Source organism: Halichoerus grypus, chromosome 3 (assembly GCF_964656455.1).
Source record: "Halichoerus grypus chromosome 3, mHalGry1.hap1.1, whole genome shotgun sequence".
NCBI classification, from domain to species: domain Eukaryota; kingdom Metazoa; phylum Chordata; class Mammalia; order Carnivora; family Phocidae; genus Halichoerus; species Halichoerus grypus.
The window spans coordinates 165,703,690-165,725,286 of NC_135714.1; positions in this window are offsets into that span (position 1 = coordinate 165,703,690).

Genomic DNA, 21,597 nt, shown 5'->3' on the forward strand with positions numbered 1-21,597 from the left:
AGGCCTGCTTCTCACTCCGAGTTACGTTTAGGTTCCATTTCTCATGCTTTCACAAAAACACACAACAGATGAAGTGCACGCTCAGGAAGGGCGATCTTTGCTGAGGCACGGGTTCTCTACAGTTTTGTTCCTTTGCGTTGCGTGGATGGCACTGAGGACTCCACGCACACACGGGAGAGCCGATCTAGTTTCCCGAAACAAGAGTTGAGTCCATAGGGGCCTTCTGCCCATGCTTATTTCTCCCTCCGAATTCGGCTGGGACTCCTTCCCCAGGTTTGCACTCAAGCAGACTTGAAAATGCTGCCACCCTGTGGAGAGGCGAACGAGCTGAAGCTGGGGTTCTTGAGCGGCTTCTTTCTGCCAAATCAGTGTGGAGCCCTTAGCATTCCTATGCACACATGGAGCCGAAGTGTTAGCTTCAGGTAACAAGAGCTGAGTCGAGAGGAGCCTTCTGGCCCGGACTCCTTCTCCCTCGGTTTCACGTAAGGAACCCGTTCCTCAGGCTCTCACCCACGGTAGCCTGGAAAGTGCTTCCTCCCTCAGAGAGGTGGATGGTAGCTAAAGCACGGTTTCTCTACCGTGTTGTTTCTTCCAGGGAGAACGCTAGCGATTAGATTTCCATGCAAAAGTAGGGCCGCAGTGCTAGCTAAATGAAACACACGGGGAGTCGTCTTCTGCCTTTTGCTGGGGCCTGAGTCTCACTCGCAGAAACTTTGGACTCCCTTGCAGTCCTCTCACGCACGCACACAACCAAATGCTTCCACCCTCAGGAGCGGCTGTTTGAGCTGAAGCACGGATTCTCTACCGTGTTTTTCCTTTGAGTTAGGTGGCTGTCTTTCAGCCTGCACACACACCCAGGGCAACGGTACTAGCCCCATAACCATGATGTGAGTTGAGAGCTGCCTTCTGTACCGGCCTGTCTCTCCCCCGATTTTACAAAATGGAAAATGTCCCCAGGCTCTCAGCCACAGTACACCCTAAACTGCTTCGCCCACAGAGAGGTCGACGGTAGCTAAAGCACGGTTTCTCTACTGTGTAGTTTCTTCGAGTTAGAACGCTAGCTCTTAGACTTCCATGCAAATGTGGGGCTGCCGTGCTAGCTTGGTAAAACACATGGGGAGTCGTGTTCTGCCTTTCGCTGGGGCCTGAGTCTCACTCGCAAAATGCTTTGGACTCCCTTGCAGTGCTCTCACGCACGCACACAACAAAAGGCTTCCACCCTTAGGAGCAGCTGTTTTACCTGCAGCTCGGATTCCCTACCGAGTTTTTCCTTCGAGTTAAGTGGCTGTCTTTAAGCCTGCACACACCCACGGGGCAACGGAACTAGCCCCTTAAGCATGTAGTGAGTTGAGAGCTGCCTTCTGTACCGGACTGTCTCTCCCCCTATATTCCGAAATGGAAACCGTCCCCAGGCTGCCAGCCACAGTACACCCTAAACTGCTTCGCCCACACAGAGGTCGACGGTAGCTAAAGCACGGCTTCTCTACAGTGTTGTTTCTTCGACTTAGAACGCTAGCTATTAGACTTCCCTGAAAAGTGGCGCTGCCGTGCTAGCTTGATGAAACACATGGGGAGTGGTGTACTGCCTTTCGCTGGGGCCTGAGTCTCACTCGCAGAAAGCTTTGGACTCCCTTGCAGTGCTCTCACGCACGCACACAACAAATGCTTCCACCCTCAGGAGCAGCTGTTTTACCTGCAGCACAGTCTCTCTACCGAGTTTTTCCTTCGAGTTAGGTGGCTGTGTTTCAGCCTGCACACACACCCTGGGCAACGGTAGTAGCCCCATAACCATGATGTGAGTTGAGAGCTGCCTTCTGTGCCGGCCTGTCCCTCCACCGATATTATGATATTGAAACCGTCCCAGGGCTCCCAACCTCAGTACACCCTAAACTGCTTCGCCCTCAGAGAGGTCGACGGTAGCTAAAGCACGGTTTCTCTACAGTGTTGTTTCTTCGACTTAGAAAGCTAACTATCAGACTTCCATGCAAAAGTGGGGCCGCAGTATTAGATTCATGGAGCAAGTGGGGAGTCGTGTTCTGGCTTCTTCTGGGCCCTGGGTCTCACAAGGAAAATGTTTTGGACTCACTTGCTGTGCACTCACGCATGCACACCACACAATGCGTCCACCCTGAGGCATGGCTCTTTTAGCCGAAGCAGGAATTCTCTACAGAGTTGTTCCTTTGAGTTAGGCGGTTGGCTTATGGCCTGCAGGAACACACGGGGCAAGGGTACTGGCCTCATAAACAAGAGGTGAGTTGAGAGCTGCCTTCCGCACCGGCCTGTTTCTCACTCCATTTCACGTATGGGACCCTCTCCCCGGTCTCTCATACACGAACACTATACAACTCCTGCGGCTTCAGGAACTGCAATGTTAGCTAAAGCGCAGTAAAGCTACAGCATTGATTCTTGGTGTTAGTAGTCTGGTAGGCGAATGAGCTGCACCTGGGATTCTTGACAGGCTTGTTTCTTCCCAGTCAGTGTCGAGCACATAGCATTCCAAGCACACATGGAGCAGTAGTGTTAGCTTCAGGTAGCAAGAGCTGAGTCCAGAGGTGCCTTCTGCCCGGACCTATTTCTCCCTTGGTTTCACGTATGGAACCCGTTCCCCAGGCTCTCAGCCACGGTACTCCGTGTAATACTTCCTCCATCTAGAGGTCGACGGTAGCTAAAGCAGGGTTTCTCTACAGTGTTGTTTCTTCGAGTTAGAACACTAGCTGTTAGACTTCCATGCAAAAGTGGGGCTGCCGTGCTAGCGTGATGAAACACATGGGGAGTCGTGTTCTGCCTTCTGCTGGGGCCTGAGGCTCACTCACAAAAAGCTTTGGACTCCCTTGCAGGGCTCTCATGCACGCACACAACATAATGCTTCCACCTTCAAGAGCGGCTCTTTTAGCTGAAGCATGGATTCTCCAGCGAGTTTTTCCTTCGAGTTAGGCGGTTTTCATGAAGCCTGCACACACACCCGGGGCAACGGTACTAGCCCCATAACCATGGTGTGAGTTGAGAGCTGCCTTCTCTCCGGGCTGTCCCTCCCTCGATTTTAGGAAACGGAACCCGTCCCCAGGCTCTCACCCACCGTACACCCTAAACTGCTTCCTCCCACACAGAGGTCGTCGGTAGCTAAAGCACGGTTTCTCTTCAGTGTTGTTTCTCCGAGTTAGAACGCTTGCTATTAATGTCCACAATAGCCAAACTGTGGAAAGAGCCAAGATGTCCACCAACAGATGAATGGATAAAGAAGAGGGGGTATATATATATACAATGGAATATTATGCAGCCATCAAAAGGAATGAGATCTTGCCCTCTGCAACGACGTGGATGGAACTGGAGGGTATCATGCTGAGCGAAATAAGTCAAACAGAGAAAGACATGTATCATATGACCTCACTGATATGAGGAATTCTTAATCTCAGGAAACAAACTGAGGGTTGCTGGAGTGGGGGCTGGGGTGGGAGGGATGGGGTCACTGGGTGTTGGACACTGGGGAGGGTATGTGTTCTGGTAAGCGCTGTGAATTGTGCAAGACTGTTGAATCTCAGATCTGTACCTCTGAAACAAATAATGCAATATATGTTAAGAAAGAAAAAAAGAAGAAGAAGAATGTAGCAGGAGGGGAAGAATGAAGGGGGGAAAATCGGAGGGGGAAAAGAACCATGAGAGACGATGGACTCTGAAAAACAAACTGAGGGTTCTAGAGGGGAGGGGGGTGGGAGGATGGGTTAGCCTGGTGATGGGTATTGAGCAGGGCACGATCTGCATGGAGCACTGGGTGATATGCACAAACAATGAATCATGGAACACTATATCTAAAACTAATGATGTAATGTATGGGGATTAACATAACAATAAAAACATTTAATAATAATAATAATAAAGAACGCTTGCTATTAGACTTCCATGCAAAAGTGGGGCCGCAGTGCTAGCTTCATGAAACAAGTGGGGAGTCGTGTTCTGTCTTCTGCCGGGGCCTGAGTCCCACACGGAAAATGGGTCTGGACTCCCTTGCAGTGCTCTCACGCACGCACACAACAAAATGCTGCCACCCTCAGGAGCAGCTGTTTTACCTGCAGCACAGGCTCTCAACCGAGTTTTTCCTTCGAGTTAGGTGGCTGTGTTTAAGCCTGCACACACACCCTGGGCAATGGTACTAGCCCCATAACCATGATGTGATTTGAGAGCTGCCTTCTGTACCGGCCTGTCTCTCCCCGATATTACGATATTGAAACCGTCCCAGGGCTCTCAGCCACAGTACACCCTAAACTGCTTCGCCCACACAGAGGTCGACGGTAGCTAAAGCACGGCTTCTCTACAGTGTTGTTTCTTCGAGTTAGAACGCTAGCTATTAGACTTCCATGCAAAAGTGGGGCTGCCGTGCTAGCGTGATGAAACACATGGGGAGTCGTGTTCTGCCTTTCGCTGGGGCCTGAGTCTCACTCGCAAAAAGCTTTGGACTCCCTTGCAGTGCTCTCACGCACGCACACAACAAAATGCTTGCACCCTCAGGAGCAGCTCTTTTACCTGCAGCACAGGCTCTCTACCGAGTTTTTCCTTCGAGTTAGGTGGCTGTGTTTAAGCCTGCACACACCCACGGGGCAACGGAACTAGCCCCATAACCATGTAGTGAGTTCAGATCTGCCTTATGTGCCAGCCTGTCTCTCCCCCGATATTATGAAATGGAAACCGTCCCCAGGCTCTCAGCCACAGTACACCCTAAACTGCTTCGCCCACAGAGAGGTCGACGGTAGCTAAAGCACGGTTTCTCTACAGTGTTGTTTCTCCGAGTTAGAAAGCTAGCTGTTAGACTTCCATGCAAAAGTGGGGCCGCAGTCCTAGCTTCATGGAGCAAGTGGGGAGTCGTGTTCTGGCTTCTTCCGGGGCCTGGGTCTCACAAGGAAAATGCTTTTGGACTCACTTGCAGTGCGCTCACGCATGCACACAGCAAAATGCGTCCACCCTGAGGCATGGCTCTTTTAGCCGAAGCAGGAATTCCCTACAGAGTTGTTCCTTTGAGTTAGGTGGTTGGCTTTAGGCCTGCAGGCACCCCCGGGGCAAGGGCACTAGCCTCATCAACCAGAGGTGACTTGAGAGCTGCCTTCCGCACCGGCCTGTTTCTCACTCCATTTCACGCCTGGGACCCTTTCCCCGGTCTCTCGTACACGAGCAGGGTCAAATTCCTCCTGCTTCAGGAACGGCAATGTTAACTCAAGCGCAGTCACTCTAGAGGATTGATTCTTGGTGTTAGTAGCCTGGGAACTAGGCATCCAGGCACAGAGGGTACAGCAGTGCTAATCTCCTCAAACAAGAGGTGAGTCGACAGCAGCCTTCCTTCCAGGCCTGCTTCTCACTCCGAGTTACGTTTAGGTTCCATTTCTCATGCTTTCACAAAAACACACAACAGATGAAGTGCACGCTCAGGAAGGGCGATCTTTGCTGAGGCACGGGTTCTCTACAGTTTTGTTCCTTTGCGTTGCGTGGATGGCACTGAGGACTCCACGCACACACGGGAGAGCCGATCTAGTTTCCCGAAACAAGAGTTGAGTCCATAGGGGCCTTCTGCCCATGCTTATTTCTCCCTCCGAATTCGGCTGGGACTCCTTCCCCAGGTTTGCACTCAAGCAGACTTGAAAATGCTGCCACCCTGTGGAGAGGCGAACGAGCTGAAGCTGGGCTTCTTGAGCGGCTTCTTTCTGCCAAATCAGTGTGGAGCCCTTAGCATTCCTATGCACACATGGAGCCGAAGTGTTAGCTTCAGGTAACAAGAGCTGAGTCGAGAGGAGCCTTCTGGCCCGGACTCCTTCTCCCTCGGTTTCACGTAAGGAACCCGTTCCTCAGGCGCTCACCCACGGTAGCCTGGAAAGTGCTTCCTCCCTCAGAGAGGTGGATGGTAGCTAAAGCACGGCTTCTCTACAGTGTTGTTTCTTCGACTTAGAACGCTAGCTATTAGACTTCCCTGAAAAGTGGCGCTGCCGTGCTAGGTTGAAGAAACACATGGGGAGTGGTGTTCTGCCTTTTGCTGGGGCCTGAGTCTCACTCGCAGAAAGCTTTGGACTCCCTTGCAGTGCTCTCACGCACGCACACAACAAAATGCTTCCACCCTCAGGAGCAGCTGTTTTACCTGCAGCACAGGCTCTCTACCGAGTTTTTCCTTCGAGTTAGGTGGCTGTGTTTCAGCCTGCACACACACCCTGGGCAACGGTAGTAGCCCCATAACCATGATGTGAGTTGAGAGCTGCCTTCTGTGCCGGCCTGTCCCTCCACCGATATTATGATATTGAAACCGTCCCAGGGCTCCCAACCTCAGTACACCCTAAACTGCTTCGCCCTCAGAGAGGTCGACGGTAGCTAAAGCACGGTTTCTCTACAGTGTTGTTTCTCCGAGTTAGAAAGCTAACTATCAGACTTCCATGCAAAAGTGGGGCCGCAGTATTAGATTCATGGAGCAAGTGGGGAGTCGTGTTCTGGCTTCTTCTGGGGCCTGGGTCTCACAAGGAAAATGCTTTTGGACTCACTTGCTGTGCACTCACGCATGCACACCACACAATGCGTCCACCCTGAGGCATGGCTCTTTTAGCCGAAGCAGGAATTCTCTACAGAGTTGTTCCTTTGAGTTAGGCGGTTGGCTTATGGCCTGCAGGAACACACGGGGCAAGGGTACTGGCCTCATAAACAAGAGGTGAGTTGAGAGCTGCCTTCCGCACCGGCCTGTTTCTCACTCCATTTCACGTATGGGACCCTTTCCCCGGTCTCTCATACACGAACACTATACCACTCCTGCGGCTTCAGGAACTGCAATGTTAGCTAAAGCGCAGTAACGCTACAGCATTGATTCTTGGTGTTAGTAGTCTGGTAGGCGAATGAGCTGCACCTGGGATTCTTGACAGGCTTGTTTCTTCCCAGTCAGTGTCGAGCACATAGCATTCCAAGCACACGTGGAGCAGTAGTGTTAGCTTCAGGTAGCAAGAGCTGAGTCCAGAGGTGCCTTCTGCCCGGACCTATTTCTCCCTTGGTTTCACGTATGGAACCCGTTCCCCAGGCTCTCAGCCACGGTACTCCGTGTAATACTTCCTCCATCTAGAGGTCGACGGTAGCTAAAGCAGGGTTTCTCTACAGTGTTGTTTCTTCGAGTTAGAACACTAGCTGTTAGACTTCCATGCAAAAGTGGGGCTGCCGTGCTAGCGTGATGAAACACATGGGGAGTCGTGTTCTGCCTTCTGCTGGGGCCTGAGGCTCACTCACAAAAAGCTTTGGACTCCCTTGCAGGGCTCTCATGCACGCACACAACATAATGCTTCCACCTTCAAGAGCGGCTCTTTTAGCTGAAGCATGGATTCTCCAGCGAGTTTTTCCTTCGAGTTAGGCGGTTTTCATGAAGCCTGCACACACACCCGGGGCAACGGTACTAGCCCCATAACCATGGTGTGAGTTGAGAGCTGCCTTCTCTCCGGGCTGTCTCTCCCTCGATTTTAGGAAACGGAACCCGTCCCCAGGCTCTCACCCACCGTACACCCTAAACTGCTTCCTCCCACACAGAGGTCGTCGGTAGCTAAAGCACGGTTTCTCTTCAGTGTTGTTTCTCCGAGTTAGAACGCTTGCTATTAATGTCCACAATAGCCAAACTGTGGAAAGAGCCAAGATGTCCACCAACAGATGAATGGATAAAGAAGAGGGGGTATATATATATATACAATGGAATATTATGCAGCCATCAAAAGGAATGAGATCTTGCCCTCTGCAACGACGTGGATGGAACTGGAGGGTATCATGCTGAGCGAAATAAGTCAAACAGAGAAAGACATGTATCATATGACCTCACTGATATGAGGAATTCTTAATCTCAGGAAACAAACTGAGGGTTGCTGGAGTGGGGGCTGGGGTGGGAGGGATGGGGTCACTGGGTGTTGGACACTGGGGAGGGTATGTGTTCTGGTAAGCGCTGTGAATTGTGCAAGACTGTTGAATCTCAGATCTGTACCTCTGAAACAAATAATGCAATATATGTTAAGAAAGAAAAAAAGAAGAAGAAGAATGTAGCAGGAGGGGAAGAATGAAGGGGGGAAAATCGGAGGGGGAAAAGAACCATGAGAGACGATGGACTCTGAAAAACAAACTGAGGGTTCTAGAGGGGAGGGGGTTGGGAGGATGGGTTAGCCTGGTGATGGGTATTGAGCAGGGCACGATCTGCATGGAGCACTGGGTGATATGCACAAACAATGAATCATGGAACACTATATCTAAAACTAATGATGTAATGTATGGGGATTAACATAACAATAAAAACATTTAATAATAATAATAATAAAGAACGCTTGCTATTAGACTTCCATGCAAAAGTGGGGCCGCAGTGCTAGCTTCATGAAACAAGTGGGGAGTCGTGTTCTGTCTTCTGCCGGGGCCTGAGTCCCACACGGAAAATGGGTCTGGACTCCCTTGCAGTGCTCTCACGCACGCACACAACAAAATGCTGCCACCCTCAGGAGCAGCTGTTTTACCTGCAGCACAGGCTCTCAACCGAGTTTTTCCTTCGAGTTAGGTGGCTGTGTTTAAGCCTGCACACACACCCTGGGCAATGGTACTAGCCCCATAACCATGATGTGATTTGAGAGCTGCCTTCTGTACCGGCCTGTCTCTCCCCGATATTACGATATTGAAACCGTCCCAGGGCTCTCAGCCACAGTACACCCTAAACTGCTTCGCCCACACAGAGGTCGACGGTAGCTAAAGCACGGCTTCTCTACAGTGTTGTTTCTTCGAGTTAGAACGCTAGCTATTAGACTTCCATGCAAAAGTGGGGCTGCCGTGCTAGCGTGATGAAACACATGGGGAGTCGTGTTCTGCCTTTCGCTGGGGCCTGAGTCTCACTCGCAAAAAGCTTTGGACTCCCTTGCAGTGCTCTCACGCACGCACACAACAAAATGCTTGCACCCTCAGGAGCAGCTCTTTTACCTGCAGCACAGGCTCTCTACCGAGTTTTTCCTTCGAGTTAGGTGGCTGTGTTTAAGCCTGCACACACCCACGGGGCAACGGAACTAGCCCCATAACCACGTAGTGAGTTCAGATCTGCCTTATGTGCCAGCCTGTCTCTCCCCCGATATTATGAAATGGAAACCGTCCCCAGGCTCTCAGCCACAGTACACCCTAAACTGCTTCGCCCACAGAGAGGTCGACGGTAGCTAAAGCACGGTTTCTCTACAGTGTTGTTTCTCCGAGTTAGAAAGCTAGCTGTTAGACTTCCATGCAAAAGTGGGGCCGCAGTCCTAGCTTCATGGAGCAAGTGGGGAGTCGTGTTCTGGCTTCTTCCGGGGCCTGGGTCTCACAAGGAAAATGCTTTTGGACTCACTTGCAGTGCGCTCACGCATGCACACAGCAAAATGCGTCCACCCTGAGGCATGGCTCTTTTAGCCGAAGCAGGAATTCCCTACAGAGTTGTTCCTTTGAGTTAGGTGGTTGGCTTTAGGCCTGCAGGCACCCCCGGGGCAAGGGCACTAGCCTCATCAACCAGAGGTGACTTGAGAGCTGCCTTCCGCACCGGCCTGTTTCTCACTCCATTTCACGTCTGGGACCCTTTCCCCGGTCTCTCGTACACGAGCAGGGTCAAATTCCTCCTGCTTCAGGAACGGCAATGTTAACTCAAGCGCAGTCACTCGAGAGGATTGATTCTTGGTGTTAGTAGCCTGGGAACTAGGCATCCAGGCACACAGGGTACAGCAGTGCTAATCTCCTCAAACAAGAGGTGAGTCGACAGCAGCCTTCCTTCCAGGCCTGCTTCTCACTCCGAGTTACGTTTAGGTTCCATTTCTCATGCTTTCACAAAAACACACAACAGATGAAGTGCACGCTCAGGAAGGGCGATCTTTGCTGAGGCACGGGTTCTCTACAGTTTTGTTCCTTCGCGTTGCGTGGATGGCACTGAGGACTCCACGCACACACGGGAGAGCCGATCTAGTTTCCCGAAACAAGAGTTGAGTCCATAGGGGCCTTCTGCCCATGCTTATTTCTCCCTCCGAATTCTGCTGGGACTCCTTCCCCAGGTTTGCACTCAAGCAGACTTGAAAATGCTGCCACCCTGTGGAGAGGCGAACGAGCTGAAGCTGGGCTTCTTGAGCGGCTTCTTTCTGCCAAATCAGTGTGGAGCCCTTAGCATTCCTATGCACACATGGAGCCGAAGTGTTAGCTTCAGGTAACAAGAGCTGAGTCGAGAGGAGCCTTCTGGCCCGGACTCCTTCTCCCTCGGTTTCACGTAAGGAACCCGTTCCTCAGGCTCTCACCCACGGTAGCCTGGAAAGTGCTTCCTCCCTCAGAGAGGTGGATGGTAGCTAAAGCACGGTTTCTCTACCGTGTTGTTTCTTCCAGGGAGAACGCTAGCGATTAGATTTCCATGCAAAAGTAGGGCCGCAGTGCTAGCTAAATGAAACACACGGGGAGTCGTCTTCTGCCTTTTGCTGGGGCCTGAGTCTCACTCGCAGAAACTTTGGACTCCCTTGCAGTCCTCTCACGCACGCACACAACCAAATGCTTCCACCCTCAGGAGCGGCTGTTTGAGCTGAAGCACGGATTCTCTACCGTGTTTTTCCTTTGAGTTAGGTGGCTGTCTTTCAGCCTGCACACACACCCAGGGCAACGGTACTAGCCCCATAACCATGATGTGAGTTGAGAGCTGCCTTCTGTACCGGCCTGTCTCTCCCCCGATTTTACAAAATGGAAAATGTCCCCAGGCTCTCAGCCACAGTACACCCTAAACTGCTTCGGCCACAGAGAGGTCGACGGTAGCTAAAGCACGGTTTCTCTACTGTGTAGTTTCTTCGAGTTAGAACGCTAGCTCTTAGACTTCCATGCAAATGTGGGGCTGCCGTGCTAGCTTGGTAAAACACATGGGGAGTCGTGTTCTGCCTTTCGCTGGGGCCTGAGTCTCACTCGCAAAATGCTTTGGACTCCCTTGCAGTGCTCTCACGCACGCACACAACAAAAGGCTTCCACCCTTAGGAGCAGCTGTTTTACCTGCAGCTCGGATTCCCTACCGAGTTTTTCCTTCGAGTTAAGTGGCTGTCTTTAAGCCTGCACACACCCACGGGGCAACGGAACTAGCCCCTTAAGCATGTAGTGAGTTGAGAGCTGCCTTCTGTACCGGACTGTCTCTCCCCCTATATTCCGAAATGGAAACCGTCCCCAGGCTGCCAGCCACAGTACACCCTAAACTGCTTCGCCCACACAGAGGTCGACGGTAGCTAAAGCACGGCTTCTCTACAGTGTTGTTTCTTCGACTTAGAACGCTAGCTATTAGACTTCCCTGAAAAGTGGCGCTGCCGTGCTAGCTTGATGAAACACATGGGGAGTGGTGTTCTGCCTTTCGCTGGGGCCTGAGTCTCACTCGCAGAAAGCTTTGGACTCCCTTGCAGTGCTCTCACGCACGCACACAACAAAATGCTTCCACCCTCAGGAGCAGCTGTTTTACCTGCAGCACAGGCTCTCTACCGAGTTTTTCCTTCGAGTTAGGTGGCTGTGTTTCAGCCTGCACACACACCCTGGGCAACGGTAGTAGCCCCATAACCATGATGTGAGTTGAGAGCTGCCTTCTGTGCCGGCCTGTCCCTCCACCGATATTATGATATTGAAACCGTCCCAGGGCTCCCAACCTCAGTACACCCTAAACTGCTTCGCCCTCAGAGAGGTCGACGGTAGCTAAAGCACGGTTTCTCTACAGTGTTGTTTCTCCGAGTTAGAAAGCTAACTATCAGACTTCCATGCAAAAGTGGGGCCGCAGTATTAGATTCATGGAGCAAGTGGGGAGTCGTGTTCTGGCTTCTTCTGGGGCCTGGGTCTCACAAGGAAAATGCTTTTGGACTCACTTGCTGTGCACTCACGCATGCACACCACACAATGCGTCCACCCTGAGGCATGGCTCTTTTAGCCGAAGCAGGAATTCTCTACAGAGTTGTTCCTTTGAGTTAGGCGGTTGGCTTATGGCCTGCAGGAACACACGGGGCAAGGGTACTGGCCTCATAAACAAGAGGTGAGTTGAGAGCTGCCTTCCGCACCGGCCTGTTTCTCACTCCATTTCACGTATGGGACCCTTTCCCCGGTCTCTCATACACGAACACTATACCACTCCTGCGGCTTCAGGAACTGCAATGTTAGCTAAAGCGCAGTAAAGCTACAGCATTGATTCTTGGTGTTAGTAGTCTGGTAGGCGAATGAGCTGCACCTGGGATTCTTGACAGGCTTGTTTCTTCCCAGTCAGTGTCGAGCACATAGCATTCCAAGCACACATGGAGCAGTAGTGTTAGCTTCAGGTAGCAAGAGCTGAGTCCAGAGGTGCCTTCTGCCCGGACCTATTTCTCCCTTGGTTTCACGTATGGAACCCGTTCCCCAGGCTCTCAGCCACGGTACTCCGTGTAATACTTCCTCCATCTAGAGGTCGACGGTAGCTAAAGCAGGGTTTCTCTACAGTGTTGTTTCTTCGAGTTAGAACACTAGCTGTTAGACTTCCATGCAAAAGTGGGGCTGCCGTGCTAGCGTGATGAAACACATGGGGAGTCGTGTTCTGCCTTCTGCTGGGGCCTGAGGCTCACTCACAAAAAGCTTTGGACTCCCTTGCAGGGCTCTCATGCACGCACACAACATAATGCTTCCACCTTCAAGAGCGGCTCTTTTAGCTGAAGCATGGATTCTCCAGCGAGTTTTTCCTTCGAGTTAGGCGGTTTTCATGAAGCCTGCACACACACCCGGGGCAACGGTACTAGCCCCATAACCATGGTGTGAGTTGAGAGCTGCCTTCTCTCCGGGCTGTCTCTCCCTCGATTTTAGGAAACGGAACCCGTCCCCAGGCTCTCACCCACCGTACACCCTAAACTGCTTCCTCCCACACAGAGGTCGTCGGTAGCTAAAGCACGGTTTCTCTTCAGTGTTGTTTCTCCGAGTTAGAACGCTTGCTATTAATGTCCACAATAGCCAAACTGTGGAAAGAGCCAAGATGTCCACCAACAGATGAATGGATAAAGAAGAGGGGGTATATATATATATATATATACAATGGAATATTATGCAGCCATCAAAAGGAATGAGATCTTGCCATCTGCAACGACGTGGATGGAACTGGAGGGTATCATGCTGAGTGAAATAAGTCAAACAGAGAAAGACATGTATCATATGACCTCACTGATATGAGGAATTCTTAATCTCAGGAAACAAACTGAGGGTTGCTGGAGTGGGGGCTGGGGTGGGAGGGATGGGGTCACTGGGTGTTGGACACTGGGGAGGGTATGTGTTCTGGTAAGCGCTGTGAATTGTGCAAGACTGTTGAATCTCAGATCTGTACCTCTGAAACAAATAATGCAATATATGTTAAGAAAGAAAAAAAGAAGAAGAAGAATGTAGCAGGAGGGGAAGAATGAAGGGGGGAAAATCGGAGGGGGAAAAGAACCATGAGAGACGATGGACTCTGAAAAACAAACTGAGGGTTCTAGAGGGGAGGGGGGTGGGAGGATGGGTTAGCCTGGTGATGGGTATTGAGCAGGGCACGATCTGCATGGAGCACTGGGTGATATGCACAAACAATGAATCATGGAACACTATATCTAAAACTAATGATGTAATGTATGGTGATTAACATAACAATAAAAACATTTAATAATAATAATAATAAAGAACGCTTGCTATTAGACTTCCATGCAAAAGTGGGGCCGCAGTGCTAGCTTCATGAAACAAGTGGGGAGTCGTGTTCTGTCTTCTGCCGGGGCCTGAGTCCCACACGGAAAATGGGTCTGGACTCCCTTGCAGTGCTCTCACGCACGCACACAACAAAATGCTGCCACCCTCAGGAGCAGCTGTTTTACCTGCAGCACAGGCTCTCAACCGAGTTTTTCCTTCGAGTTAGGTGGCTGTGTTTAAGCCTGCACACACACCCTGGGCAATGGTACTAGCCCCATAACCATGATGTGATTTGAGAGCTGCCTTCTGTACCGGCCTGTCTCTCCCCGATATTACGATATTGAAACCGTCCCAGGGCTCTCAGCCACAGTACACCCTAAACTGCTTCGCCCACACAGAGGTCGACGGTAGCTAAAGCACGGCTTCTCTACAGTGTTGTTTCTTCGAGTTAGAACGCTAGCTATTAGACTTCCATGCAAAAGTGGGGCTGCCGTGCTAGCGTGATGAAACACATGGGGAGTCGTGTTCTGCCTTTCGCTGGGGCCTGAGTCTCACTCGCAAAAAGCTTTGGACTCCCTTGCAGTGCTCTCACGCACGCACACAACAAAATGCTTGCACCCTCAGGAGCAGCTCTTTTACCTGCAGCACAGGCTCTCTACCGAGTTTTTCCTTCGAGTTAGGTGGCTGTGTTTAAGCCTGCACACACCCACGGGGCAACGGAACTAGCCCCATAACCACGTAGTGAGTTCAGATCTGCCTTATGTGCCAGCCTGTCTCTCCCCCGATATTATGAAATGGAAACCGTCCCCAGGCTCTCAGCCACAGTACACCCTAAACTGCTTCGCCCACAGAGAGGTCGACGGTAGCTAAAGCACGGTTTCTCTACAGTGTTGTTTCTCCGAGTTAGAAAGCTAGCTGTTAGACTTCCATGCAAAAGTGGGGCCGCAGTCCTAGCTTCATGGAGCAAGTGGGGAGTCGTGTTCTGGCTTCTTCCGGGGCCTGGGTCTCACAAGGAAAATGCTTTTGGACTCACTTGCAGTGCGCTCACGCATGCACACAGCAAAATGCGTCCACCCTGAGGCATGGCTCTTTTAGCCGAAGCAGGAATTCCCTACAGAGTTGTTCCTTTGAGTTAGGTGGTTGGCTTTAGGCCTGCAGGCACCCCCGGGGCAAGGGCACTAGCCTCATCAACCAGAGGTGACTTGAGAGCTGCCTTCCGCACCGGCCTGTTTCTCACTCCATTTCACGCCTGGGACCCTTTCCCCGGTCTCTCGTACACGAGCAGGGTCAAATTCCTCCTGCTTCAGGAACGGCAATGTTAACTCAAGCGCAGTCACTCTAGAGGATTGATTCTTGGTGTTAGTAGCCTGGGAACTAGGCATCCAGGCACACAGGGTACAGCAGTGCTAATCTCCTCAAACAAGAGGTGAGTCGACAGCAGCCTTCCTTCCAGGCCTGCTTCTCACTCCGAGTTACGTTTAGGTTCCATTTCTCATGCTTTCACAAAAACACACAACAGATGAAGTGCACGCTCAGGAAGGGCGATCTTTGCTGAGGCACGGGTTCTCTACAGTTTTGTTCCTTTGCGTTGCGTGGATGGCACTGAGGACTCCACGCACACACGGGAGAGCCGATCTAGTTTCCCGAAACAAGAGTTGAGTCCATAGGGGCCTTCTGCCCATGCTTATTTCTCCCTCCGAATTCGGCTGGGACTCCTTCCCCAGGTTTGCACTCAAGCAGACTTGAAAATGCTGCCACCCTGTGGAGAGGCGAACGAGCTGAAGCTGGGGTTCTTGAGCGGCTTCTTTCTGCCAAATCAGGGTGGAGCCCTTAGCATTCCTATGCACACATGGAGCCGAAGTGTTAGCTTCAGGTAACAAGAGCTGAGTCGAGAGGAGCCTTCTGGCCCGGACTCCTTCTCCCTCGGTTTCACGTAAGGAACCCGTTCCTCAGGCTCTCACCCACGGTAGCCTGGAAAGTGCTTCCTCCCTCAGAGAGGTGGATGGTAGCTAAAGCACGGTTTCTCTACCGTGTTGTTTCTTCCAGGGAGAACGCTAGCGATTAGATTTCCATGCAAAAGTAGGGCCGCAGTGCTAGCTAAATGAAACACACGGGGAGTCGTCTTCTGCCTTTTGCTGGGGCCTGAGTCTCACTCGCAGAAACTTTGGACTCCCTTGCAGTCCTCTCACGCACGCACACAACCAAATGCTTCCACCCTCAGGAGCGGCTGTTTGAGCTGAAGCACGGATTCTCTACCGTGTTTTTCCTTTGAGTTAGGTGGCTGTCTTTCAGCCTGCACACACACCCAGGGCAACGGTACTAGCCCCATAACCATGATGTGAGTTGAGAGCTGCCTTCTGTACCGGCCTGTCTCTCCCCCGATTTTACAAAATGGAAAATGTCCCCAGGCTCTCAGCCACAGTACACCCTAAACTGCTTCGCCCACAGAGAGGTCGACGGTAGCTAAAGCACGGTTTCTCTACTGTGTAGTTTCTTCGAGTTAGAACGCTAGCTCTTAGACTTCCATGCAAATGTGGGGCTGCCGTGCTAGCTTGGTAAAACACATGGGGAGTCGTGTTCTGCCTTTCGCTGGGGCCTGAGTCTCACTCGCAAAATGCTTTGGACTCCCTTGCAGTGCTCTCACGCACGCACACAACAAAAGGCTTCCACCCTTAGGAGCAGCTGTTTTACCTGCAGCTCGGATTCCCTACCGAGTTTTTCCTTCGAGTTAAGTGGCTGTCTTTAAGCCTGCACACACCCACGGGGCAACGGAACTAGCCCCTTAAGCATGTAGTGAGTTGAGAGCTGCCTTCTGTACCGGACTGTCTCTCCCCCTATATTCCGAAATGGAAACCGTCCCCAGGCTGCCAGCCACAGTACACCCTAAACTGCTTCGCCCACACAGAGGTCGACGGTAGCTAAAGCACGGCTTCTCTACAGTGTTGTTTCTTCGACTTAGAACGCTAGCTATTAGACTTCCCTGAAAAGTGGCGCTGCCGTGCTAGCTTGATGAAACACATGGGGAGTGGTGTTCTGCCTTTCGCTGGGGCCTGAGTCTCACTCGCAGAAAGCTTTGGACTCCCTTGCAGTGCTCTCACGCACGCACACAACAAAATGCTTCCACCCTCAGGAGCAGCTGTTTTACCTGCAGCACAGGCTCTCTACCGAGTTTTTCCTTCGAGTTAGGTGGCTGTGTTTCAGCCTGCACACACACCCTGGGCAACGGTAGTAGCCCCATAACCATGATGTGAGTTGAGAGCTGCCTTCTGTGCCGGCCTGTCCCTCCACCGATATTATGATATTGAAACCGTCCCAGGGCTCCCAACCTCAGTACACCCTAAACTGCTTCGCCCTCAGAGAGGTCGACGGTAGCTAAAGCACGGTTTCTCTACAGTGTTGTTTCTCCGAGTTAGAAAGCTAACTATCAGACTTCCATGCAAAAGTGGGGCCGCAGTATTAGATTCATGGAGCAAGTGGGGAGTCGTGTTCTGGCTTCTTCTGGGGCCTGGGTCTCACAAGGAAAATGCTTTTGGACTCACTTGCTGTGCACTCACGCATGCACACCACACAATGCGTCCACCCTGAGGCATGGCTCTTTTAGCCGAAGCAGGAATTCTCTACAGAGTTGTTCCTTTGAGTTAGGCGGTTGGCTTATGGCCTGCAGGAACACACGGGGCAAGGGTACTGGCCTCATAAACAAGAGGTGAGTTGAGAGCTGCCTTCCGCACCGGCCTGTTTCTCACTCCATTTCACGTATGGGACCCTTTCCCCGGTCTCTCATACACGAACACTATACCACTCCTGCGGCTTCAGGAACTGCAATGTTAGCTAAAGCGCAGTAAAGCTACAGCATTGATTCTTGGTGTTAGTAGTCTGGTAGGCGAATGAGCTGCACCTGGGATTCTTGACAGGCTTGTTTCTTCCCAGTCAGTGTCGAGCACATAGCATTCCAAGCACACATGGAGCAGTAGTGTTAGCTTCAGGTAGCAAGAGCTGAGTCCAGAGGTGCCTTCTGCCCGGACCTATTTCTCCCTTGGTTTCACGTATGGAACCCGTTCCCCAGGCTCTCAGCCACGGTACTCCGTGTAATACTTCCTCCATCTAGAGGTCGACGGTAGCTAAAGCAGGGTTTCTCTACAGTGTTGTTTCTTCGAGTTAGAACACTAGCTGTTAGACTTCCATGCAAAAGTGGGGCTGCCGTGCTAGCGTGATGAAACACATGGGGAGTCGTGTTCTGCCTTCTGCTGGGGCCTGAGGCTCACTCACAAAAAGCTTTGGACTCCCTTGCAGGGCTCTCATGCACGCACACAACATAATGTTTCCACCTTCAAGAGCGGCTCTTTTAGCTGAAGCATGGATTCTCCAGCGAGTTTTTCCTTCGAGTTAGGCGGTTTTCATGAAGCCTGCACACACACCCGGGGCAACGGTACTAGCCCCATAACCATGGTGTGAGTTGAGAGCTGCCTTCTCTCCGGGCTGTCCCTCCCTCGATTTTAGGAAACGGAACCCGTCCCCAGGCTCTCACCCACCGTACACCCTAAACTGCTTCCTCCCACACAGAGGTCGTCGGTAGCTAAAGCACGGTTTCTCTTCAGTGTTGTTTCTCCGAGTTAGAACGCTTGCTATTAATGTCCACAATAGCCAAACTGTGGAAAGAGCCAAGATGTCCACCAACAGATGAATGGATAAAGAAGAGGGGGTATATATATATATACAATGGAATATTATGCAGCCATCAAAAGGAATGAGATCTTGCCCTCTGCAACGACGTGGATGGAACTGGAGGGTATCATGCTGAGCGAAATAAGTCAAACAGAGAAAGACATGTATCATATGACCTCACTGATATGAGGAATTCTTAATCTCAGGAAACAAACTGAGGGTTGCTGGAGTGGGGGCTGGGGTGGGAGGGATGGGGTCACTGGGTGTTGGACACTGGGGAGGGTATGTGTTCTGGTAAGCGCTGTGAATTGTGCAAGACTGTTGAATCTCAGATCTGTACCTCTGAAACAAATAATGCAATATATGTTAAGAAAGAAAAAAAGAAGAAGAAGAATGTAGCAGGAGGGGAAGAATGAAGGGGGGAAAATCGGAGGGGGAGAAGAACCATGAGAGACGATGGACTCTGAAAAACAAACTGAGGGTTCTAGAGGGGAGGGGGGTGGGAGGATGGGTTAGCCTGGTGATGGGTATTGAGCAGGGCACGATCTGCATGGAGCACTGGGTGATATGCACAAACAATGAATCATGGAACACTATATCTAAAACTAATGATGTAATGTATGGGGATTAACATAACAATAAAAACATTTAATAATAATAATAATAAAGAACGCTTGCTATTAGACTTCCATGCAAAAGTGGGGCCGCAGTGCTAGCTTCATGAAACAAGTGGGGAGTCGTGTTCTGTCTTCTGCCGGGGCCTGAGTCCCACACGGAAAATGGGTCTGGACTCCCTTGCAGTGCTCTCACGCACGCACACGACAAAATGCTGCCACCCTCAGGAGCAGCTGTTTTACCTGCAGCACAGGCTCTCAACCGAGTTTTTCCTTCGAGTTAGGTGGCTGTGTTTAAGCCTGCACACACACCCTGGGCAATGGTACTAGCCCCATAACCATGATGTGAGTTGAGAGCTGCCTTCTGTACCGGCCTGTCTCTCCCCGATATTACGATCTTGAAACCGTCCCAGGGCTCTCAGCCACAGTACACCCTAAACTGCTTCGCCCACACAGAGGTCGACGGTAGCTAAAGCACGGCTTCTCTACAGTGTTGTTTCTTCGACTTAGAACGCTAGCTATTAGACTTCCATGCAAAAGTGGGGCTGCCGTGCTAGCGTGATGAAACACATGGGGAGTCGTGTTCTGCCTTTCGCTGGGGCCTGAGTCTCACTCGCAAAAAGCTTTGGACTCCCTTGCAGTGCTCTCACGCACGCACACAACAAAATGCTTGCACCCTCAGGAGCAGCTCTTTTACCTGCAGCACAGGCTCTCTACCGAGTTTTTCCTTCGAGTTAGGTGGCTGTGTTTAAGCCTGCACACACCCACGGGGCAACGGAACTAGCCCCATAACCACGTAGTGAGTTCAGATCTGCCTTATGTGCCAGCCTGTCTCTCCCCCGATATTATGAAATGGAAACCGTCCCCAGGCTCTCAGCCACAGTACACCCTAAACTGCTTCGCCCACAGAGAGGTCGACGGTAGCCAAAGCACGGTTTCTCTACAGTGTTGTTTCTCCCGAGTTAGAAAGCTAGCTGTTAGACTTCCATGCAAAAGTGGGGCCGCAGTCCTAGCTTCATGGAGCAAGTGGGGAGTCGTGTTCTGGCTTCTTCCGGGGCCTGGGTCTCACAAGGAAAATGCTTTTGGACTCACTTGCAGTGCGCTCACGCATGCACACAGCAAAATGCGTCCACCCTGAGGCATGGCTCTTTTAGCCGAAGCAGGAATTCCCTACAGAGTTGTTCCTTTGAGTTAGGTGGTTGGCTTTAGGCCTGCAGGCACCCCCGGGGCAAGGGCACTAGCCTCATCAACCAGAGGTGACTTGAGAGCTGCCTTCCGCACCGGCCTGTTTCTCACTCCATTTCACGTCTGGGACCCTTTCCCCGGTCTCTCGTACACGAGCAGGGTCAAATTCCTCCTGCTTCAGGAACGGCAATGTTAACTCAAGCGCAGTCACTCGAGAGGATTGATTCTTGGTGTTAGTAGCCTGGGAACTAGGCATCCAGGCACACAGGGTACAGCAGTGCTAATCTCCTCAAACAAGAGGTGAGTCGACAGCAGCCTTCCTTCCAGGCCTGCTTCTCACTCCGAGTTACGTTTAGGTTCCATTTCTCATGCTTTCACAAAAACACACAACAGATGAAGTGCACGCTCAGGAAGGGCGATCTTTGCTGAGGCACGGGTTCTCTACAGTTTTGTTCCTTTGCGTTGCGTGGATGGCACTGAGGACTCCACGCACACACGGGAGAGCCGATCTAGTTTCCCGAAATAAGAGTTGAGTCCATAGGGGCCTTCTGCCCATGCTTATTTCTCCCTCCGAATTCGGCTGGGACTCCTTCCCCAGGTTTGCACTCAAGCAGACTTGAAAATGCTGCCACCCTGTGGAGAGGCGAACGAGCTGAAGCTGGGCTTCTTGAGCGGCTTCTTTCTGCCAAATCAGTGTGGAGCCCTTAGCATTCCTATGCACACATGGAGCCGAAGTGTTAGCTTCAGGTAACAAGAGCTGAGTCGAGAGGAGCCTTCTGGCCCGGACTCCTTCTCCCTCGGTTTCACGTAAGGAACCCGTTCCTCAGGCTCTCACCCACGGTAGCCTGGAAAGTGCTTCCTCCCTCAGAGAGGTGGATGGTAGCTAAAGCACGGTTTCTCTACCGTGTTGTTTCTTCCAGGGAGAACGCTAGCGATTAGATTTCCATGCAAAAGTAGGGCCGCAGTGCTAGCTAAATGAAACACACGGGGAGTCGTCTTCTGCCTTTTGCTGGGGCCTGAGTCTCACTCGCAGAAACTTTGGACTCCCTTGCAGTCCTCTCACGCACGCACACAACCAAATGCTTCCACCCTCAGGAGCGGCTGTTTGAGCTGAAGCACGGATTCTCTACCGTGTTTTTCCTTTGAGTTAGGTGGCTGTCTTTCAGCCTGCACACACACCCAGGGCAACGGTACTAGCCCCATAACCATGATGTGAGTTGAGAGCTGCCTTCTGTACCGGCCTGTCTCTCCCCCGATTTTACAAAATGGAAAATGTCCCCAGGCTCTCAGCCACAGTACACCCTAAACTGCTTCGCCCACAGAGAGGTCGACGGTAGCTAAAGCACGGTTTCTCTACTGTGTAGTTTCTTCGAGTTAGAACGCTAGCTCTTAGACTTCCATGCAAATGTGGGGCTGCCGTGCTAGCTTGGTAAAACACATGGGGAGTCGTGTTCTGCCTTTCGCTGGGGCCTGAGTCTCACTCGCAAAATGC